Below are 25,915 nucleotides of genomic sequence, written 5' to 3' on the forward strand. Positions count from 1 at the left end.
CAGAGTCCCATGGTTATGATGCATTTGTTAGCCTATTTAAAAAAAAAAAAAAAAATAAGAAAGACTTCTACGGGGCCATAACATAAGATACAAAGTAATGGGGCCTTTTATACATTGTCTTGTTTCTTAAGAAGTAAATAATGGACAAATGGAGTCTTTGAACACCTCAGATGTAAAGTTATTCACTGTCAAAGTGACGCCAAAATGAATGGGAGTCATTGGAATGCTAACAGCAGGTGATAGTCTGCTACAATGGCGGCCCCCAAGCGAAGCTTCATTTTAAGGCTGATTGATTACCCCCTTGCAAACCACAAGATAAACACAGGGACTATTTTTACACAGGCTAACAAGTAAGTGTGGTTGATTGTCATGGGAACACACAAGGATCACCAAGGGAACTAACAAGACACATCTGGGGAGACTAATCTACATGAAAAACTACAAAACATGGCACAAGACAGGAAATAACACAAAAGTCCTCATACAAGACATGAAGACATGCTGAGATCATGACACATTTGAAGAGAGATTAGATTAGATTATTAGATTGAGTGAGAGTGCTCCGATTAGTGGTGGTTTGTCAGAGAGGTCGGTATTTGTTTCCTAAATGATTGAACTGGAGAAAATAGCTCCTCTTATCAACAGCAAATAAGTTTTACCAAAGGTCAAGAGTGTATGCAGAGGTTTACTCATAACGAAAGCCTCCATTGATTCGTGATGATAATCAAAGTCATTTTGTTCAGGGAAAACATATAACATATTTTTCAAAGGGAAAGCTAACAGGTATAGATTTTTTTTTTTTTTTTCTAGCAATCAGAACCTGTGCGTCAGGAGAATGTGCATATCCAAGGCCTAAAGGCCTTATTTATTGTTGTGTGAATTGAAAAGACAGATGAGTTGATTGGCAGGCAACTATAAACAGGTCCATCAATACCTTTTTAGGAAAATACATTTAGAAAATCTGTCAGTTTAACAATGACGCATCTCTTTTTTGTGCATTATTGCTAATGGGAACAATAGTGTCCCATTAACAATAGTGTTGCATTAGGTTTTTAAGAACAGAACAAAGAGTGAGGGCAGCCACTGTCAGGGCATTTACAATGTGCAAAAGACATTGATCACTGACCTGTCTTGTTACAGTGACATAAACCTGCTGCCACGACCAGGTCTTAGCCTCTAGCCCAGATCAAAAAGCTCTCAGGCTGAACGCGCAGGTGATTAATGCGTTCTGTTACAGCGTGCTCTTTGCTCACTGTGTCACTCACATGGACAGATGCTTTGTCATAACACTGGAAACCCATTGCAGTTGCAGAATATATGGATCTAGAAGTGAATCATGCTACTCTGGTATAATTATAAAGTGAGAAGAAGTGTTATAGGTGTTGCTGTGTCTGGTTTCTTGGTAAATTTTCACCCTTTTACAGTAACAGCTTTTTCCTTGCTATAGTTTTACTAGAAGGTGCTCTTTTCAGCAAAGCTGCTTTGAAATGATATGCATTGTGGAAAGTGCTAAACAAAATAATTGCAAAAGTGTCATGTCCATTCAAAATTGGGTTGGCATCTGCCCATTCAGATTCTTGCACAAATATATTGTGGGCAAAGACAAAAAATATTAAAAGCCTCAGAAGGTAATCTGATTTAGAAAGAAAAATGTATCTATAAAAACAAATAAGTATTCATGGCAGTCAAATTCCACTGTATTTAATAATAATAATAATAATAGCACAAATAGTTTATATTATTAAAACTGTTTTATTAAATATTATGTATTATATTTTAATAATATTTAATAATGCTCATTTTATTTAACAAAGTCAAGTAACACATTTTTGAATGTAAAGTTACTGTTTGTATATAAAGTATTTCTGTTGAAGTTTTATGGTTGAGAAAATCATTATGTATATATAATACAACAAAACTATAATGAGCAACTTGTTGTTGTGTTCTTGGTTCTCTCTACAGCCCTTGACAGTATTGCTTTATTATCCTCTAAGCATCATCCCACAGACATCTCACATTCCTCTGACATTTGGCCTGTGACAGGAGCAGAGATGAGGGCAGGGGAAATATTAACATTCTCAACCACTTCTCCATCTCCTACATAACAGCGCCATGGGTTAAGACAAAGTCGAGTGACAGCAGGTCGAAATGGCAATTCTCACACAAGGAAAAAAGCCAAGGCACAAAACAGGGAATGAAGAAAAGGAAACGTTTGATGCAGTTACTGAATTCAAGGTCTCCCTGGAGATTGGCATTCACAACAGTTTACTACTGCTTTGAACCTCTTGTAGGGGGCAGACAGTGTGAGGACATTAACAGTGAAGAAAGGCAGAGGGAGAGACTGTGATGGAAACTCTCAGTGAAATAATCAGCACATGTTCTACGCTCCCAGCCATGGAGCAAGAAAGCAAAGAGAACAAAGCTTCCGTTCACACGGGGCAGGAGAGCATGGAGGAAATGGAGTGGAAGAGAGGTCACTGTCTGCCTTCTCTTTTTCAGGACCGAGCATACTGTGAATTTTCTCATGTGTCGCTGCTGTTTAAACACAATAACATGCTCAAGTTTGCAGTGAAATGCAAGATCAGTGGAACAGCTCTTCTGCCACTGATCACAAAATAACATCATTTAATACAGAGATGCTATTTGTGCTTCAGATTACATTATTTATAATGAACTTGCAAGACACAATAATATATGATGGCCATAAAAGAGATGACTAGCTCAGGAATTAGATTCCACCAAGGCTGCATTTCTTTTATATAGGCTGCATTTATTTATTTTATAAATGTATTTTATATTTTCAAATTTTCATGTACTTTTATCAAAATATTGAAAATGTTTTTTTTCAATATTTTACATTTTCTAATTTGGCAAAGCTGAATTTTTGAGCATCAACTCCTGTGTCACATGATCCCTCAGAATCATTTAATATGCAGATTTGATGATTAAGAAACATTTCTTATTATTATCAATGTTGAAAACTTAAACCATAATAAATTTTTTTTAGGCTTTTTAGGCTTTTTTTTTTTTTTTGGTCTTTTTTATGTTGAAATATATTTTGGACTATATAGACTACCATGGGAAACTGGACGATAGCCTATGTAAATGCCCATAATCATAAGTTGGTTTATTTCATTGCACTTTGGCTTTGAATATTGTTTTTTTTTTTTCACGAAGCGTCATCAATCCGGAAGTCGGACATTTTGGAGGCACTGAACATAAACAAAGCCATTGAACTGAACGGGCTTGCAAATTTGGTTGATTATTTCTGCTGAAAAATGGTCGACTTTGCATCGTGAAAAAAACAAAAACAAAAACATTTAGTTCTACAGACTGCCAAAAATTAAAGAGAAAAGTGCAAAAACTAATGAAAGAAATTGTTTGTGGTTGAGAGACGTATTAACCCCTTAGCGTTCCTGTAAAATGTCCTTTCCATAGTGGCCTATTCCTGGCCTCATCCCATTACTCCAAACCCTGACAGAATGATCTGGCCAAAAGATGACTCAGCAGAACAATGGGTCTCTTCCTGTTCCCAGCTCCCTTTAGCTCATCAAATGGCGGATCAACACAGCAGGCTTCTTTCCACAGTGTGAGCTTACCAGTTCCTGTTTGTAGCTGACAGGCTCATCATTAGCAAAGCAGTGCTAAAGGAGATTTAACAACAGCTTTCATTAACCCATCTGGGAGATGGGGATGCTGTCTTGTACCACTGTGAAGAAGAAGGTGGCCTTCCTCCTCTTGGCCCTCCCCTACTTTCCCCCACAAGCTGCTACGTCCCCAGTCCTCCAATGACCCATTTGGGGAGAGGGAGGAGAAAAAGCGAGTCCACCTCATCTACCACCAACCCAGAGGTGGCCGAGCTCACTGCAGCTCACCCTGCTACAGTCCTGGCACTTAACAAATTTTCTTACTAAAATTTCATTTTGAAGAAAATTTGTGCACACCAGCTCCAGACAAACAAAGACAATCAAATCTGTCCTGTTACTATAGCGAACATTACAACAGCATGTCTTGGTTGATGAAACATCACAATCATTGGTGCAGAAACAGTGCAACCTCTGTGTCCATTTGCAGGCCTTCCTGACAAAGTCTCTCCAGTGCTGGAAAGCTTTTCTAATATTAACACTGGACCTAAAGCACTTGCCTGATCATAAACCCTTCTTTTTCTAGTGATAATTCTCAGACCTTTTATTTTTTTGTAATGCATCTCAGCCATCTCCCTTTCTACAGTCTTTATTCAAATATCAGTCTTGCTCACTCTCTCTCCTCCTCCATCATGAGTGGACACGCACCCAACTGTTGATTGGCTACAAGTGTGTTGTGTTCCTTGGTCCTATCCATTCCCGGTCTACATATTCATTGACAAGAGCTTATGAGGAGAAAGGGCTACCATAGCAACAGCAGTATGTAAGCTGCCAGATGATGCGCACTCCTATGCAGCATAGCAGAATTCACACTAGTCGATCTGGATGAAAACATGTTTTGGTCAGGATGCTTGCCAAGGTCCGACAGTCAAGAACTACTGACCTATGACAACTTGCAGTATAGCATTTACGACTATCACTGATGGATATGGAAGTTGATACATTGAAAATGCCTACCTGTTCAGCCCAAAACATTACCAGTAATTTTATGAATACCCAATGTTATCTCACAACCAATTCTTACGAATTTGTATGAGTGATTAAAAGGTGGCTATCTGTCTAAACCCCCGTGATGGGTAAGTTTAGGGAGGGGGAGTTGGTCATTCTTACGAATTCATTCTAATTTGTCAGTTTTAATGATTTAGCAAACATTGTATGAATTTGTATGAGTTAGGGTCCTTTGAATTCGTAGAAATTAGCCACCTGGTAAAAATCATACAAATTGCCTTGAGATCAGGTTGGAATACCACATGTGGAATAATATTCATCCCAATTAACCTAAACCACACATACCCTTTTCTACTCCATCCAATTGGTCAACACATACACACAGACCTGCAGATATTCAAAGCGGATGACAAAGGCCAACAAAGCAATTCGAAGCTGTATTACTGAAAAGACCTTAAAATGTGAAGTGTACTGAGGTGTGCATTCATCCCCATTTCTTTCGAACTTAAACCTTCACTGTTTTTTATTGATTGCCCTGCCGTGGATTTATGGTCATCCGGGCACAGAAATAAAATCTAAGAATGCCCCTTATAGGCCGCCTGTTCAGTAAAATGGTTGTTGTGTAATGGTGAAAGACCACTTCTGCCTACCTGTCCAGGTAATGTAAAGCTCTGATAGATAGATCCACTTTACAATTCCCATCTAGAACTTCTTACAGGCAGTTTATCAAATGATGTACTGTAACTAGCAGATTTATAGGCAGTTGCATAAAAGACACTGATGTATCTTCTTTTTACATTAACACTAGAACGGCCACAACGGTCATTTTGACCGTTTTGAATTTTATATCTATAATAACTTTGTTGAAAAAAATAATAAAATCCTGCTGGTACCTGACTTTTCCTAAAATTGTCTGTATTTTCATTTAAAATGCTTTTCATATAAATTAAGTTACGTAAACGTAAGGCAAAACAAAAAAAATGAACATATTTACCTATTTCGGCCATAGACGGTCATATTGACCGCACTGAATTTTGCGGTATTTTTTTGTTAAATATCCCGCGGTTGATCGTGTTCTGTCAACAGAATGGTCCGTCCGGTCACCTCTGTAGCGGTGTTTGCTATATAATAATTTCTACATTAGTTGTTGATCAGAAATAAGCAAATAAAACCGGACTACAGTTATCTATAATTCGGATGCAGGGGAACAATCGGAGGTGGAAAGTGACAGCGACGTTTCCTGGGTGCAAGTTAACATTTCCTCCTCATCAGAGAGTGATTCAGAGTCACATCAAGGAAAAAGAGAGGGCTGCTATCATCAGACACGGCCGATCCAGATGTTCCATTCATGTCGGATGATGGTGAGCTCTGCTACCCTGTCCTGCGCTGTTTGTTTTGCTGCATTGGCTGTTCAGTTCTGCGAGTCCTATTATTATAGCCTTGACCGCGTCGCAAATCGTCACTATCTAACATTTCCGTCATAGTTTTTGTCATTCAAACCTAGTTTTTATTTAGTTATCGTCTCGTTTTCGTCTTTGAAAAAATATGGTTGACAAAAATAATTACGAAAATTATTCATCAACACTGTTTTGAATCTAACGGTCAAAATGACCGTTTGTGGCCGTTCTAGTAGTTTTGGAATTCTGGCACTTCTAGTGTTAAGGAGTAGTAATTATTAATTCATTTTCTAACATAATAAATAACAAATTCCGAATTTCATTGCAAACAACAATAAGTGAGTGTAACGGAGGCCTGCTAGTAAGAGCTGTGCGAGTAAACCTCACTCCCCTGGCCTCAAGAAGTGTGCTAGAGACAGCATCCTTTAGCGTCCTTGTTAGCTTGCCTGTCTCCCAAGACACTGTAGCTATATTACCAAAAATCAATGACAGATCAAACATGCAACTGTAAAAGGAAATAATATCCCAGGTTGTGATGAACATCATGTAAGTAGATTTTGCTGTGTAGTTATTTAGTGTGGGTTCAGTTCAAGAGTGAACAAACGATTATATGCTGGTATAATATTTGACTGATGGTCAGTTTGAAATGGTTAAATGAATGTTCATGTTGCCCTTTGAGAATATAAATTCTGTCAGTTCACAATTTATGTCTTCAGAGTTACCAACACAACATTTATAACAAGTTCAATAAGTTTAGATTCTTGAGTAATAAGGGTTTGATTTGTTACAGAATTCCAAATCACATCAACATAACAGTCACACACTTCCTGTGCTGGGAATTGAAACGTTAAACCCATGATTACTTTTGCAAAATGAAAAAAAAAAAAAAAAAAAAAAAGAAGAATATTTTTCCCCAAGGTTCTCATTAAATTATTTGTAGACAGAGATTGTACTCTGGGGATAAATCAATGTGATTCATAAATACCCACTTTTAGACTCCCAGCAGATCAGAGTAACCACACAGAGTTTATTGGCTTGTGGATGGAAGGTTGATCCATTGACTCCCATCTCTCCCTGCTGACTGCAATCAGTTAATCATTAACCAATGCCATCAACAGGTAAACACTGTAAGATATTATTTAATAATGCATATATTTTTGATGAGATCATGTCAATATCATGTCAAGATCATGTCATGTCAAATTTAAATGTTCATTATTTACTGGTAAAAAAAAAAAAAAAAAAAAAAAATTCTTTACAGAGGCATTTTGCTAGAAAATTAAATTGGTGCATAATAATAAGATTTTTGCTGCTTGTCGAAATTGCTTAATTAAAATGAGTTTAAACAACACAATTGCTATACATTTTGTCCAAACTTATTTTGATTGTGTTCAATCTACTTAAAGGGATCTACTTAAAGGGATAGTTCACCTAAATATGAAAATTAAGTAATTAATTACTCACCCCCATGCTGTACCAACCACGTTAGAGTTTTGTTCATCTTCGGAACACAAATGAAGATATTTTTGATTAAATTTGAGACCTGTATCACTACTAGTCACCCTAAGGGATTGAAACTTGACGGCGCAGAAAGTCATTGAAGAAAAGTGGCTCAACTGTAAGTTTATCAAGCAACGAGAATACTTTTTGTGTGAAAAAAAAGCAACAACAAAAATAACGACTTTATTTGACTATTCCTTTTCTTCCTTCTGGGCTTGAGACGAGAGTTCAGGAGATTTCCACAACCGTCGTCGTTACTTTTGTTTGTTTTTTCCCACACAAAAAGTATTGTCCTAGCTTGATAAAATTATAGTTTTGTTGTTTTGGATGAAGGAATATTATGAATATGAATACCTGAATCATATCAGGGAGCCTTTTGAATTCACTGACAATATTAAATGAAGCTGTGCCCAACCATACCAAATAAGTTGAATCAACCTAAATACATTTTTTTGACCCAATGTAAGTACATTAAATTGGAATAACATAATTGCATAATGCTGAAATAAAGCAAGTTAACCACGTGGCAAACCTTTCCATGATTTTTTTTTTTTTTTGTCATGTTCATTCAAAGAGTTTTTTTTTTTTTTTTTGAGTGTACATTAAACAGTATTTCTATTTTAAAAGTACATGAAATGTCCCACTGTCATGGACGATCTGTGCTTGTGTTTGTTTTAGGGTTTTTCTGCTTATGTTTTGGTTCTGTTTCTTGTTTTTGAGTTGGTTATGGTTTCTCGCAGAGACGTGCGGTCTAGGCAAACTAGGCACTGCCTACCCTGCACACACACAGCAATACAGTATATATTTCAGGTTCATAAATGGCTTGTCAATGATTACATTTTCATGCTGTCTTTCATAAGAAGCATGATGATCTACCCCATTTATTCTCTTTGGTTTTCGTGTTCTGATGGGAATTTGACATTTTACTCTTGTTTTTAGTAATTCCCTCTTCTCAGTCCACTTAATCAGCTTCAGCGTGTTCCTCTTACAGTAGATATGCTCCTATTAATAAACATCATCAGCATATTTCTTGAGAGAGAACTATAACATTGTTCTACTGACTTTTGCACTTTTTACTTGTATTTAAATGAAAGTTTTGCAAAAAAAGGACTCACATAATGGAGGGTGCCACAATTAAACACCATTCTGAATGTAAACAAATTTACTTGCATTTTTAAATATTTAGAATTGGATAACACACTCTCATCCCAAGACGTCATATAACTGACGTTTTGGGACGTCTTTTGACCATACGTCAACATCCACCGTTTTAGAGTACGACTTTAACGTCAGTTACATGACGATCCTGGGACGTCATACAACTGCTGCTTTACCTTTAACGTCAGTTATGTGAGGGGGTAGGTTTAGGTCTGGGGTAGGGTTAGGATCTGATAACGTCATCTAACCGATGTTAAAGGGTACCCTAAAACGGCGGATGTTGAGGTTTGGTCAAAAGACGTCCCAAGACATCAGTTATATTACGTCTTGGGATGAGACTGCGCTGAATTGGACCTGTTTCAAGGGTTGTTTCAACCCGTTTGCTCTTCATTAGTCAGATATTGTATTGATGGTGCCTTCATGTGCAATCAGAATTATTGTAAATACTGTACGAGATACCTCCTTAAAAAAATTGGACATGAACGCATTTACCACTGGGAAGCTTAAGCTTCATTTTTATATGAACAGACTGGGGTAAGAACACTTCAGATTTTTAACAATCTGAATCCACAGAGAAGAGTAAAATGCACGGGAAGTCCTGTTTCAGGTATTGGTCTCTCAAAAGATAGTGCCAACTTTAACTGAATCTTCCCAGTGATGTGACAAAACAACCAAGATAAAAGAAGTCCAAAATTCCTCCAGAGCCCTTGTGCTACTGCTGGTTGGGAACATGAAAATGCTTTATCCAGTCTCAAGTGACTACACCACCATGCAAGGATGACAACTGGTTGTTCTTTCCCTTTCTCTTGATTTTTGTTGTCATAGAAGGCTTGAACACATTGAGGCAGCTCAATGTACACTTTGTCCCTTTCACAGTGAAGCAAAGCAATGAAAAGCAGCAAAGGTCTCATCCGGATTTCTTCCTTCCACTTTAGCATGGATAAGAGGTGATTTGCAATGCAACATTTGCTCTGCCATCCTCACAATTAGTGCCACTTTGTATAGTGTCTGTCTGCTAATTGACTAACAACTAAATAGCCAGCAAAATTATATGCAACATAGCACATTTTTTTCACATTAAATAAACGTTTGGCACTTCTCATATTTCAGCTATTTCTTGTTGTCAAATTGTTGAATCTACTACCTAAAAACATTTTTGCACACATTTTAAGTTGTCAGAATACAGGTGCAGTGAGTGTTATTTGATGACACAGTTCTGCTTTATCCAAAATAAATCAAACATTTTCCACAATATTCCATATGACATACTGTAGATGATTCAGGATTTTTTCATAAATCTAAAATTATACCTTTATGTGAATGCGATTTTGAATCAATTTTTATCATGCCAAATGAAGTTGAGAGAATAAACATTTGCCTTTACGGTAGTGTTGAACTAAATGCGTTTTCTAGACCTCCTAGGCCAATCACAGAAAGATACACAAACACAAAGACGGCATTAACAACACCTCATAAAAGCAGAGGAACCCCACACAGTCCACTAATCAAAACCTGTAAAATAAAGTGAATGAAGAGAGTGACTCTCAGACGTCTGCTAAGCCATGATTTACTGCATAAACAGCACTGAGATTTGACTACTCAGATACTATCAAATTACCCACACTATTTAGAATGAAACACAATATTTTGAACGAAACATGCACACTGATGTCTTTTACACAAAATGCATCACTATTAATGACCCTAGAGTGGTACTTGTTTTCAGTCACTTCAAATATTATGAAAACTGTTAATGATATTTTTGTTTATAAGTTGGTATCAAGCTTATTAACATACAGTCCACTGCATCTGAAATACAGTCATTTGTTTGAAGTGACCATGCTCGTGACCCCTGACTGAGTAGGAGTACAAACTCAAGTAGCATTGCAAAATTTGATTAGGTTTTGTCATGGCAGAGCATAAAATGTGCATATCTATTTTAATATATAGCCCTCTTTAGAACTATAACCCGTCAGCTCATTTTCATTCTCCTTGAAAATAATTGTCTTTTTTTTCAGGGGGCTTGTAGGTGAGAGCGGCTTATTTGGCCAGGTAATTTTGAGTTTTATAGCGTGTACTGGATACTTGTTTTGTTTTATGCGAGACCTGTCAACTGCTCCAGGCCCATGATGAAGCATCTTGCCTCAGGTTTAAGTGATAACAGAGAAGCTGCTAGGCCATAAAACCACATGCTCAGAGTCACTAATCACAGCCATTCATCAGCACCACCTCATTTCCGTGGACCACAAGGTTCCTGGTCCCATATCTGCATTTATAGCACAAGTCTTATTGGCAAGGGGAAGCCTCAGATGACATTCAACGGTTAGATATTGACAGTGGATATGACTTTTCTGCGGAAGTATATTGGTTTTTCACTTACTGCAATTCAAATGTGAATTTTTGGATGTAGCGTTGAAATTAAGTTCAAAAGAAAAGCAAAGTTTGTCAAGATCAACTTACAGACAGACAGACACACCAGTGGGATGTGGTCAATTAAATTCAAATTCCAACTAATGAATTATCTAATCAGCATCAATTTCAAGAATCACCAAACCAAATCTCCAACCAAAATAATTATATGAATATTTTTAGGCAACCACAGAGGTGCTGAGATTCCTCTCCAGAGCATGTTTGTGCTTGACACCTAACTCTTGTGCTTCTGATTTAGCTCAAAGATCTGCTTCATGCCAGAGTGCTCCAAGACAGCATTTTGGTGAAAACAGAAAGCTGCATTGTTTGCTTATTAAAAATATGCTCCACATGGATGCCCAAAGCACTATTCATATCATTCAGACTGGGTAGATGGAGTGTGCCGACAATACCCTATTTAATACGTTCCCATTTCCTCTCAGCACAATGCCTCATAGTGGCACAACCTCCAAATGTAATGAGACAACAAGGGTAATGAATGATGTGCGATATAAGATCATTGGTCTTTGTATGATTAATAAGTAGCACTTAAAGGTGCCATCTGGGAAAAAAATTCAATTCATACACCATATTCCATACCAGATGGAGGCAGTATACCTCTAGAAAAATACCTCCGCGGCCGCGCGCACTCATGTCTTCAAACAACACGGGCGAGCGGGTCTCCCTCACGCATATTAATCAGTAAAACTAATAGTAAAAGGTTGGAAGACCGCAGTTTCACATGGATAATTTGGAGATTTTCAGAGATTAGAGACTAAATGAACAACATCTCAATACTAAATTATAAAGGCTGTCTCATTGACAAGCCGGTGCATTTCGACGATATGGGAAAATTAAAGCCCAGGCATTTTTAGTTTATGGTATTCGTTTTGTTCATGTTACATTTTTATCATTAGTTTGAATTAATTTGACAGACAGCATTCCCTGATGTGGACCAAGCTAGCGCCTTTCAGAGCTGCCAACTCACAAATTCACCGTGAGACACACAACTTTTCACACACTCACGCCACATCCATTTTGTCATGCACAGAAAAGGACACAGAGACCGATCTCAGCTCTCAGATTCTGTTAATTTTATTACGCAATTCAAACAATAAATGCAGTTTTGGCGCTTGTAAATGTTAGACGACAGATCCCTAACGCACGTGAACCGATCATCTCTACTAGCTAATGGTAAACGAACACGAACACTGTTGAAAGATATGTTACAACTTACCAAAATGTATTCCTCATGCATAATATCGACCAATCATTTATTTAACTCATCCCTGAACTGAAATTTAGTAGCGGGCTGTATTTCCACACGACATCACGACATGACATGCAGGTTCAAGTACACACAAGCCGGCGCGACTTACTCGTGTTACTGCAGTTTGGCTGGTGGTAACGTTGCCCGCCCGCATACCGCCTCCCATGGCCGAAACTGGTATTACGACACCTGCCGGGCCGGGGCTAATAATTTAGAATGCTAATTTAGGTTATATCTCGGCAGCACTATAACTTGCCAGTTTTTTAATGACATCATTGCACTTATTTCTTCTCATTCTTTTGATGGGTGTAGCTCATTTTTTTTTGATATTTTTACCTCAATTATTCCATATGGCACCTTTAACCTAACTCTCTGTAAAAAGTCACATACAAATGACTATGCATATACTGTATACCTTGCAAAGATATAAAATCTAATTTAATCCACATAACGAACCACACAATGGAAACAATCCCTTTTGTTTCTTTATTATTCCTCCCTATATATTCTTTATTCTATTCCTCCTACATATTCTATATATTCCCTCTCACTCTTTATAATCCATTTGCCAGTCTATCATTGTGTCAATCAAAATATCAAAGTGCTAAATTTATCTGACCAAATCCAACATCTCAGTCTATCTTTTGATAAAACGTTATTGCTATGATTTAGCTGATAAATTGTGCAATATGGCTGGACACAAACTTTGTGCTTCACCGAATGAAAATGGCAGCAGATTGCATTGTCTGAGGCAGAAGTTGAGCCGGGGGCTGCTTCGGGTACTCACTCTTTCAAAGACATTGCCTCTAAATTGAACACAGCTGCAAGATGCCATATTGTTTGGCAGAGACCCAACTCCCGTATCATCAACATAAATTCACTTTACACCTGAGCAACAGAAGCCATATTGGCAGTCAGCTTGCGTTGTATTGTGGGTGTTTGTGAATGCTCACAACTAATGAGCCATGATATGCATGCACATGTGGCATGTACACTCACACTCAAGAATACACACACACACACATACAAAGCATTCACTTGACAGATGGCCTCAAAGGGAAATTTACCTGATAATGGATACCACATGCAACAATCGGATGCAGCAACAATTGCACTTGAAAAAAAAGTCAATGAGAAACTTCCTAAAAGTTGAAACCTATTTAAAACTGCTATGATATACTCAAAACAAAGTTAGTGTATACAACTGCATTGGCATTTGGTGAGACCAAATTACCTTCAGAGCAACATCTGATCCCTAACTCATATTTACCATTGATATGGATTTAGTCAAGACATTTAATCGCCCGCTGTCAACCACAGAGCTCCAATTTCTACTGCAATCCAGCTGGCTTAAAGCTTCAGGTCCCGAATGGATATGACAGGAAAGTAATTAAACAACTTTGCTGCGATTACACAGCTTCATTGAGCCTGAAACCTTCTTTTTATCCCCAGATACTTCCATTAACTAAATTACAAAATCACACCAAAGGGGTTTTTCGAAAAGATAAATATTAGCCATGTGATTGTCAGTGGTGTGCTTAGTTGGAAGTCCCAAAGCATGCCTCACCTGCTCATGTTGAACGGAGTGCCTCCAGCTGTGTGGAGGGGAGCAACAAGCTCTCGATACTTGAGGAATTTTCTCTCCGTGGTCTTTCTGTCCATGAAAGGTTATGTCCTCACTTGTGTATATCAAGCTCACAGCTCACTGGAGAGCCTCGTCCACCCTTGGGCCGTGGCAGAATATGATGAGGAGGCTGATAAGGAATAAAATGTCAGAAAAGGAGCACAGCCTTCTGCACTCTGCCATGCTCCAGTTCCTCTTAAGTGTTGTGATCCACTCAGTGTTATGACTCTTTCTCCCTTCATTGCTCTCCTCTTCTCTTTATCTCTCTCCATCTCTCCTCTCTATGTCCCTCCATTCTTCTCCATATCTGCATATCGGTTTAACCATCAGTGTGAATCTAAATTTGCATTACTTCTTCAAAGGGTGTTTTCCAGAAAATGAAAATGCTGTCATCAATGGGTTTTATGCACAGCTGCACTACTTCCTGAAATTAAACCAATGCCTTGTTTCCTGTCTGCCATTGGCCAAATTGATTAATTCAGGTGTATCTGATTATTGTTGCCGTGACTACTGAGGTCAGGCACACCTGGATTAATCAATTTGGCCACTAATGGCAGACAGGAAACAATAAGCTGGCTTAAGTTCAGGAAGTAGTACAGCTGTGCATAAAGCCCATTGCTTGCTATCATGTTCAGGATGAGGGATGAGAGATTATTTACCCCCAGTAAAATAGTACTGATCAATCCTTATCTGTAAATGTACATAACCATGTGCCGATCTGAGAATCATTTCTCTAACTATATTACAACAATCTTGTTGTGTTTTCTATCAGTTGTTTAGAATCTGAACCAGTGATGTCAGATTCGAGAATAAATTACTTTTTATACGTTTAAGCGTGTTTGCAGAAAGATCTGAAATAGTTTACTATTCAGTGTGATTCATTCAGATTCTTTACTTACGCATTAAATTGTTTCTTACATTGCATGTACGACTATGTACTGTTGAAAAAAATAATAATATTCATAAACATTTTTTTTTTTAGCAGTCATTGTGATGTTCCTAAATACGAACCACTGAATACTGACCCTCGTTTATAAAGCAGTTTGGTGAGAAATGATTTGCGCAGACATGAATGCATTGACGTTACTCGTAGAAATATTCCCTTCGAAAACAAAACTCTGCCACTGTGTATTCAGTGGTTTGTATTTAGGATCTGAGGCAATCTGAGGCAGGGAATCTGCAGGGAAAAACATATGAGGAGAAAAATTAAAACACTGGATATATTTGTATCATTATATGATGGTTGTGTCACTGCCAACACACATTTCTGTACAATCAACTTGTAAAAGTGCTTGTTACCATTGAGATGTACAGTACAAAGTACCATATAACCCCTTTAAAGGTTGTGTTGTTGTTGGTGACAGTCTATATTTAAAAGCCTAAAACGAATCTCTTTATTCAGACGAGTTTCTTACAAACAAAGACAGCTTTCAAAGTTTATGCATTACTTTACAGAGAAACCATAAAACATATTATTATATCAAACAACTGTTAATTTGAACATTTAGTGCTATGGTTTCTTATAGCGTCAGGGAAGAATTTACTCAAGTTAAATGGCAGAAAATGGTTGTAAAGTGCCAAAATACTCAGCAGGGGAGGCCTTTTATTTGTTACTTATTTATATATTTGTTTAATGGGTGAATTCTCTTGAGTGCTGCAGTAGAGATACATTACAGCTTTATATAAATACTAATGTAACCTGTCAAACTTTGGGAGATTATAAATGATAACCTATAATTTATTTGAAATAAAATAGTCTTAGACTAATATGAGTTCCTTGCATCGAGCATTTTTCATGTATTAACATCACTGTTGCAGAGAAAGATTAATAAAGAATTCATATCATGTTATTTTTCACAAAAAGCTGCATTGACAAAATTAGAGATTCTTAGAGATAATTAGAGATGCACTTGTCCAAGCACTTTTCTGTGCAGAGAAGCCATAAATGCATGTAATTGCAGATTGTGTGCAATTCATATTTAAAAAATAAGAATACAAAAAGTATAAATTATAAATAAACTGTAAGATAAATAAATTAATAATAATAATAATAATAATAATATACTACCCTGTTGTAAAATACTAGTCCTTTTAAGGCCTTGTGTGCAACATTTAAATTGACACAACATAAAGAGCACAAAGTAAAAAAAGAAAAAAAAAAGAAAAAAAATATCAAGACAAAAAGAACCATATGGCACAAGAACAATTAGTAAACAATTACACATAAAAAGAGGCAAAGCAGCACAAGGTGAGTCAGAGCCGGTGTATTTATGGCTTTCCTGTGGCATTGTGTCTGTTAAATTGACTAATGAGAATTGTTACCATTCTGTAATTATATTGCTTTCACATAAACCTCTGAACCGATTTGGGTATATGAAGACAAAAGTCTTGACACACTTGTAATGAGGTTAGATGAGATATCTAGTTGCAAGGACAGTGCAACTCTCATCATTAGTCCACCTGTTTTTCAGAATCACTACCATGAAACCCCAGTGTGAGAGCATTGGGGTCAAAATAAATTAGCACCAGTGATTCTAAAGCCTAGAATGGGTGAGAGCGCTGTCAGAAAGTCCAGATGGTGTTTTCAATGGAAGGTGTGCAGACAGAATCTACACACCCTGCTTTTCAGAAATACCATGAAGTGCGAGGCTGGTAACAAGCAATTTTTATGGTTTATTGGGCACACTGAACTCTAGTGACCCTTTGTGAGAGGAGAGCAGCTCTGTAGAAATATACCATTAATTACAGAACAAGACGGATCCTATGGTTCTGCTTGAGTTTTGCTCCATACTTGGTGGCGGAACTTTAAAATGTTTGCCTGACTTCATCATAGTCATATTCTAGTCAGAATGTGATTCTGATTCTTCTCTATATGGCTTTGATTATGAGGTGTGTCTTAAAGGGTTAGTTCACCCAAAAATGAAAATTAAGTCATTAATTTCTCACCCCCATGCTGTACCAACCCCGTAAGAGCATCGTTCATCTTCGGAACACAAATGAAGATATTTTTGATTACATTTGAGAGCAAGATTACGTAATAGAGAGATAATTAGAGGGATTGAAACTTGAAGGCCCAGAAAGTCATTGAAGAAAATGTTTAATTATTCCATGTGACTACAGTGGCTCGAAAATAAGTTTATCAAGCATCGAGAATACTTTTTGTGTGAAAAAAACAAAAAAGCCCACAGGGTTTTTATTGCGTCCCATCTTCTTAGCGATCATCGGAGCCAGCTGATAATTTAAAGTTTTGCCGAATCCCGTAGGAAGGGCGGCAAACACATCTTTCCGATCGACACATCCCTTGAATGCAGTTCTCTGTTTGTCTTTTAAAATTAATGCGCTGTCGATTTCTTTTACAAACAGACGCAATGGCAAAATATATACATCTCAATTCTCCAACTGGAGTCATCTTTGAGGGAAACCAGTTCAACCCAAGCGCTATTTGATAAAGTGATGATTACGTAACTGGAGATCATAGTCCATCATCGTATAAAGCCCGCCCTGGCAATTTGATTGGCCCGACCATATCTGAACCGATCATAATAGGCTACTCCAGACCGAATTTCCCGACCAAAAAAATGTTGTGGACGGGGTTCGGGCTGACATCCAATGTCATACTGGATGATGATAAAAAAAAAAAAAATTGTAAATAGAACTGTACTCTGTACTATTCAATAGCAGTCAGCATGTGCTGGTCTGCAGGGGCTGCCTGAGGGAATGAGCAATTTCAGGCTCCAGAGCAGCGGTGTGGAGGGATCCCCGCACATGTGCTCTGAATGTGGATGATATCTGCTGGAGAGAGACACCAACTGATGTAGCTGTGTTGTCCCTGTCCTGTTCTAGATAGATAGATAGATAGATAGATTGACAGACAGACAGACTTTATAGACTTACTTGATAGACTTACTTGATTCAATCAAAGGTTTCTACACACAATTTAAATTATTTCATTCAAATTAAATCATGTGATTAAATTAAATCAAATTCAATTATGTTCATTTTCTTATGGTTAAACATGCATTTTCCTCCATCATTTTATGCAATGTATAATGAAAAAGAAGAAAAAAAGTCTTACAATCCAGCCCATTCACATCCCAAGGCGTCACCTAACTGACGCCTTGTTGAGACAATTTAAAAATAACATGTTAAACATTAAATAATTTAAGACATATAGAACCTTTATTGCATAAAAGGTTCTTTTGAAAATTGAGTCAAAAAGAGAGAGACAGAGAGAGATACTCATAAAATGATATAAATAAAATATAAATATTTTTAAAAATAATACATGTCTTTAAACATTTTTAGTAATTGATCTAATTTTATTAATAGTAGTTATTTACAAACTTTACAAAACAATACGTTGTATACAGTTCAAAAGTTTGAGGTCAGTAAGATTGTACTGATTGTCTTGTGATAAACTGTGTTTAAGGGCTTCTTAATTAAAATGTAATTAAGATTGACAAACAAAATTGAAACTAAAACTAATATTACTAAATTACTAAATTGATTAATTTAAACTAAATCCATAAAATGTTCCAATATTTAAACTTTTCTTCTAAGAGTGTATGTGGTTATTTTTGGAGTACAAGTGACAATCTGCTAATGCCTAAACTCTATCATGTTTGGATTGAACCCTGGGTATTTGTGTGGCAGTGAATGGTTACGCATTTATAGCTGATTTCCTTCAAGTTCTTTCTTTTAAATGGCAGAAAGTATACAAGAGGCACACATAATTGCAGCGATGTGATTAGTCTGCTTTTTAGAGGTTTGCAAATGAAGATGAATGTGAGTTTCTCTAGTGCTAATGGCAAACTAAAATGGAAGGGGATACAGGGTTAAGAGCAAGGTGAGTGGCAGTATTCTGAGAGTCTAATGATGACAGTAAGAAATGGCCCATCCTTACAGCGGGGAAGTGGAGGAGACAACCAGTTTTCAGCTTACATACGTCAGACAGACATGAGACAGATTGACGTGTAGCCTACTGGTGTAAGTCAGTGGTGTAAGACATTCTTTCCAAGGGACACCATTATGTGAAGAAGTAGAGTGGCAGATAAGAAACCTTTCGCATCATGACCACAACAAAAAGATTTTAATTGGTTTGTAGACTCTCTCCCTCGAAGGTAAGACCCTTAGTAGAGTCAGTGTCTTGTTATATCTTACAGAATGGCACCTGCAAATGAGTGTTATGACAGCAACTAAAAATCAATGGAATACTGATATTAAAGAAATACCAAAAAACCTAAATATTTTTTCTTATGTGAAATGAGAGTTTAGATGTAGATGCCTGAGACAAGATGACTGACATGACGTTGAGTCACCCAGATAGATGTAGCCCTATAACAATATCTTTATTTGCAACTGCCATTATCAATTTTTACCACTTAGAATATTGACCATGACAGTCAAAGACTTTCTACCACTGAAGCGATATGAGAACCTTGACCTCAACCTTTCAAACAAATACCTCTTTGTCATCTCCAGTTACTTTGTCATGGCCACCATGGCTTTGGGGGGTATGGTTCTTTTGCTCTACAGTCCATAAATCTGGTGAGCGTGAGTGCTAGTTCGGTGGGCTCCAGAGATGAGGAATAGTGCCGCTGAGATTGATGGAAAGGAACTTGATTAGGGGACAAGGGGTGATTAAAAAGCTCGCGGAGAAATGAAAATGACTCCCATGGGAAGTGGATGGAGGACTCTGAGCTTTGGTATTATCAAGCAATATATTTGTCTTCTCATGTGCAAGCAGAAATATGCTAGCCTCTTCAATATGCTAATGCCATCTCATAATCAAATGCAAAATATGAGTATTTTCTGCAGCGGGAATATTGTTTTCATTATTCTCTGCGTTATGCAGCAAACTTGCTGACATATTCTGAATGTAAAAAAAAAGCAAAGGATAGCAAAGGGCCCTCTGTCCTTTAAGGATACACGTTGGATTCACTCACGCATGACCAGTCTAATCTGTAATAACTTACTGCTCACTCTGTGTGTGCACATGGTAAAATTGGAAGGATTTGTGGCCTAATCTGGAGTGTGCTCTACCTGAAAGGAAATCCATTTGATGTTTACGTTTGCAGATGCATTTTCTTTCCTTCCTCAACATATTGCTTAAAGAAAACCCCCAAAAATGACAATCCTGTCAACATTTACTCACATTTATGTCAATCCAGCTGTTTTTGTTCATACAGTGAAATTTAATGGGGTCCAAAGCAACATTTGGTTCTCATTGATTTACATTTTATGGACAGAAAAAAAAAAAATCACTTTTGTGTTCCATAGGAGAAATAATGTAAACAATGGCAGAATTTTCATTTTTGTTTGAACTGTCTCTTTAAACATATATTCGCACCTCACCAAACATGCTGCCCATTTTATAAGGAAAATCAAAGGCAATTGCATAGAATAATTTAATTCTGTGACCAGCACCCCAAAACACTTTCTCCCTATTAAAAGAAAACGGCCTGATTTTGTGATGGTGATGAGTTCACTGATGCATTTTACACTACTAACATCATATACAACAGTATTGAATGGAGTGCTTTTGCAGATTGAACAAAGTTTTTATTTATTAATTTTTTTTTTTTAAGGTGTGTTGATGCCTTCTGGGGGAAAACACAACACATTGTTTTAATACACTCTAAAAAAATGCTGGGTTGTTTCAACCCAAATTTGGGTAAAATATAGACAAACCCAAATGTTGGTTTAAAAATGCAATTGAAAAAAAGTACAGTTGAAAGTGAAAGTTGAAGTTGGGTTAAAATTTGAAATTACATTTTTAAACAAACATTTGGGTTTGTCCATATTTTACCCAAATGTGGGTTCAAACAACCCAGCATTGTTTAGAGTGTAGGCTCATGGTTTACAATGAGGCTTAAAATAAATGAAATACACCTGCGTTAAATACTTGGTTATTGGTACTAGTAATGCAATCTGTAACAGTATAGAACTGAAGGAAGCCTTTTGATTTACCTGGATTTGTGCAGTCATGAAATTTGATCAGCCTCGCCAATGGTTTTTGTTCAATGTTTAAAGCAGCTGTATGTAAGATTGTGGCCAAAACTGGTACTACAATCAGTTTCAAATTACTGTAAAGCGGTGTATACCCTCCCCCTACCCCCTGACTCGGGGTTGCCAGATAGGCTGCAGGATCGTTTTTTTTTTTTTTTTTTATCCCACACGTGTGTCTGCAGCTGTGGTAACTAGAGCAGATCTGGCAACCCGAATGCTGCAACACTACTTACTCCGTGATTGGTGGATCGGGGGAGGGCAGAGCATCAGACCAAAACACAACATGACAGTTGAGGGCTGCAACTTCACTTTTTAAATGACTTAATCTCCTGGTCGGACTGCTGTTGTCAGTGATAGAAGTATTTGAAATGAACATGATTTCTAAACGTCTAGTGACATTTCAGGGCCATTTTATGATTATTTGAAATAAATATCTTACATACAGCTCCTTTAAGTAAGCTATTTTCTGTGAATCTATATGAGACTTCCAATTCATTAGCCACTATAGGTAAGAGGAGGAGGAATTAAAAGAATGAGAAAGTGCAGAGTACAAACCAGTGTTTATTATTACGAAAAGGCAAAGGAACTCCAAGGCACACTCAAATTGAAAAGTTAAAAAACCTTTAATATCATGGCTTGGTCAAATTAACCATCTAAAAAACTCCAACGCGTTTCGGCTACATGCCTTCTTCTGGGAGTTTTTTAACTCCAGTTTCTTTCTCAACTGTTCACTCATGAGAGAATACTTGCCGAGTTGGGTATTTCGGTATTCACGACAGAACACCCTCTCATGACCTATTGACCTAAATGACCTAAATGAAGCAAGGGTGTAGAGTTACATTCAAGCTATTTTAAGTTATGAAGAATTATTTTTCACCAGAAAAAAAAAAAGTTTAAATATGTCATTTTGGTGATCAATGGTGATTTTTAAGGGATAAAATTATTGACTACAGGGGGACTTTAAAAAAAAAATGATTTTATTGAACACAATGTCAGCAAGTAGAAGGTGGAAAAAATACCCGAGCCTTTAAATTTAATGGACTGATTGACACTAACTTGGCGGCAATGACCAACACCAAATGTTTCCAAACGGTTCGGACCTGCACAACAGTCTGGAATGATTTTTCACCATTCTTTACAAAACTGTCGCAATTTGGCAGCATTCTTGACTTGTCTGGTATTGGTCTCTTGAGGTCATGACAAAACATCTCAGTCTGGTTGAACACTCCAGAAGGAACATTTTCCTCTATTGAAGATTTTTTTGTTGTTGATTTACTCCATTACTTTGAGTCGTTGTCCTCTTCCAGCACCTCAACTTCTGTTTCAGCTTAAATTGGCAGACATACACCCTTATATTATCCTGCACAATGTTCTGATAAACTTGGGAAACACATTATATATATTTTTTTTTTTTGGTCGATGATAGCAAGCTGTCCAGACCCTGAGGCAGTAAAGCAGAGCCAATCCAATCCAAGTATTTTGTGTCTTTTCCCAAACAACTCAACTTTAGGTTATTTTCTGTCCAGATAAAATTCCGCTGCACCACTGTGTAACAATATTGGTCTTTAAATACTCGACAGAGATGTTTGTATTTCCAGGGATTTCCACAAGTGACAATCCGAGATTCTTCTCAACATCAAGTACCCTGCATTGTAATCTTGCAGTCACCTTGGTATAGGAAACCAACTACTGTAGCAACAGTGCAGAACTTTGTCAATTTATAGATGGTGTGTTTTACAGTGGAACTGTGAACATCAAGCCTTTTAGAGATATTGCAAAGTGCTCTCTTTTATTCTAGGCAAGGGCCGACATCTCCATTCTTATTGATTTGACTCAAGGTTAGCCAAGCCAACCCCTGACTCCAGTTAACTGTTAGAAAAGTCAATAGGGATGTACTCACATTTTTTTTTTATATATATATATTTTTTTTTACAGCGTATTCAATAAAGCCATAAAACCTTCGGTGTGTTATTTGTTTAAGCTGACTGTGTTTGTCTATTATTGTGACTAAGATCCATTTTATGACCAATACATGTGAAAATACAGCTAAATATAGAAGGTTAACACCTTTTAGATCCACTATTCTCTGAAATCATTTACATGTAAATCAGTTGACACACACACACACACACACACACACACACACACACCGTTTTACAATGATCTGAAATAATTGATGCAGTTGTGTATTTCTCCAGGAAACGTAACACACACATGACGACAGGACTGTGCTCATCCAATTACTGAGAAATTAGTTTTTAATTGTTAGTATCCTAAATGGGAATAAGATAGTATGAATCACATACTGTAGTGCTTGGAAGCAACTAGGTGGAGATTGAGTATTACGCTTCCATCACTTAAATGAAATTGTTGCGCTATGATACAAGAATCAATATTAATTTCAGGAAAGAACATGGCTTCAAAATAAAGCCGCCGATCTGCTCTCTCCTATTGGTTCTTTTTATAAAGCGAAATAACACTCACTCAGCAGGGGAGGAAAAAAGCTTTTCACTTCCAAACAAAAAGACACCAGTGTATAAAGGTAGAATATAAAAATAAAAATGGTGTGCTTTTCAACACTAACAAGCAACCCTCTTTGTCAGGTTAAGAAAGACTCTTTTGTTCTGATAGAATAAAGCAGACACATTGTTTGCTGGTACTGTAAGTCAATTTATGTTGCAGTATGTACCAGTGAATGAAGTTATTTAAAAGTGAATACAATACCCAAAACCAAACGTGACAGTGACCTTCAAAGTGGCAGTTTTATTTTTCAATGAAACCCAAAGGGGTCTTCAAAAGTGAAAATCATTTGCGGTTTTTATATGATAGAAAATATCATCAAAATAAAATCTATGAGCAAAATAATTTCAAGAGTTCTTTTTTTTTTCTTAAAACGTGATTGAAAACATTTAGGTAATACAAATACATAAATTGTTCCAACAACCCTCCTCTAAAACTGCATGATTTCCAACCTCCTAAATTACGTGTGTGAATGAATTTGTCTGAAAATTAAAGGGTGGCAGAATGTGACATCATCAAATGTCAATTAAACACATTTTGCTTCCTTGTCACAAATATAATTATTTTGATATCAGTTTCACCTGAGGTGCTAACATGTATATCCTTGTGTTCAATCAACACCACAGAAAACTTGCTGTGTTAAAATCTGCAGCATGTACATTCACACATAGGTGTCCTCTCCAAAGGTTCATTTTGTATCAAAGTTTCTTACAGCTCCTGAAATTTAATTTTTTTATCAACTTTGAATATGCACATCCAACAGCTTACAAACGACTTCAACACAGTGCTGTTTTTGATATCCTCTCCTTACGCCGCCTTCACATTGGCAGTTGAAATCAGCTCCGATGCGGCTGCGAAACGACCGGAAGTCATTCATTTCCTATGGAGATTCGCAGACCGCATGCGAATGGGTCCGAAACGGGTCCGACCGAGTGCGGTGCGAAGAAAATCGTGTCCGTTGGTCATCCGGATGCGTTCAAAAATTTGAACTCTTGCGAAAAGCTACGGACGGTTCCTATCCGACAATTCCAGCGGAAGTTGACCGTTGCTATGGTACTGATAAACAAACCTGAATTATTAACTTTTAATAAAATAAATATTGATTTTATAACGATAAGTTGTGATGTCATTTTTTATTTTCATGACTTTCTAACGTTTATAAGGGCAGTTAATACAATTAAATTGAAGGTAGACATTGGACTATTGACCACTATATCACATTTTTTAGCCGACCTGACATGTCAACGTCATGAGCAACTTTCCTCACGCAGCATAACCCTCATCAGAGAGATCATACAGAACTGACAGAATCAAACTTTAATCTCTCCGCCATTTTTGTTCTACCCGCGTCCGACGCTTTTCACTGTGTAGTACGACGTCCGTTGGGAACGTATTGCGTATTACGGAGCTGATTTCAACTGCCAGTGTGAAGGCGGCGTTAGATGAAAAAGCCATTTATCACCATTAAAACTGTCCTCAAGCAAACTCATGATGTGTCAGTATGTTAAGAACACTTTCAGTCCGCCCCTTTCTCTGAGAGAAGAGAGAGTGCGATGAGAAGAGAGGCTTAACTCTGAATCCCGGATGGTTGGGGAAGAAACTTTTTAGTGACATTTTTAGAGCAATGAATGTGAGTGTGATTCAACAGAGACTGAATCGCTTCCTTAGAATTCATAGCACTTGCAGAAAACAATGCGTTTGTAGTGTGGAAAAGGGAATTGGGGCCTTGTTATGGAGGAGGGAAGGAAAATATAGCCTCAAAAAACACCCACATGGTGCAAGGCAAATGTCTCTCATTTTTTATTAATGTGACCAATATATTACTTAAAGGAATAGTTCACACAAAGATGAAGATTCTGCCATCATTTTCACACCCTCATGATGATTTAAACCTGTGTGATGTTCTGTTTCACATGGAAGACAAAAGGAGAAATTTAGCAGAGTCAATTTTTTCACTAGTCAGTTAGGACAGTTAGTAGATGTAGACATTAAATATACATGATTTACGAATAATCAAATGTTTCGTTTGATTAACAAAGTTGTTACAGGCAGGAGACTGCGGTCCATCAAGACTGAAACCTCACGCCACAAAAAGAGTTTCTATTCATCAACTAGCCGCATCAACACTGTTTTCATACAAGTTACATTAATAGAACTGTCACATCAAAGTTATAACTAAATTTGGGATTTACATTTGTATATTCAGTTATAACTATATATTCAGGATTTACATTCATGTATTCAGAGTTTTAACTAGGGCCTATACTGTATATTCAGGATTACATTTAATGATTTTCCTGTTTGGCCTGTTTCCTGTAATTTACAAAATATTAAGACAATAATACATTAGCAGGGGGACAAGATGTTGATATGAGACAATTAATCATAACCTTCGTGGAGCAAGACCTGTCAAAAGTTAAAATCATCATTGTTTTAC

The 25,915-nt window shown here is 37.1% G+C and overlaps 1 protein-coding gene across 1 annotated transcript in view; it reads right to left on the bottom strand.

Moving 5' to 3' along the window:
- LOC120483198 (cadherin-18) overlaps positions 1-14,274 on the bottom strand; it is an 84,481-nt gene extending 70,207 nt beyond the window's left edge. Inside the window, exon 1 of the mRNA XM_089131271.1 lies at positions 13,894-14,274. The gene's annotated coding sequence lies outside the window, so the exon portion shown is untranslated. The remainder of the gene's footprint in view (positions 1-13,893) is intronic.
- Between the last annotated feature and the right edge of the window lie 11,641 nt (positions 14,275-25,915).

Source organism: Pimephales promelas, chromosome 5 (assembly GCF_988280905.1).
Source record: "Pimephales promelas chromosome 5, fPimPro1.hap1.1, whole genome shotgun sequence".
Lineage (NCBI taxonomy): Eukaryota > Metazoa > Chordata > Actinopteri > Cypriniformes > Leuciscidae > Pimephales > Pimephales promelas.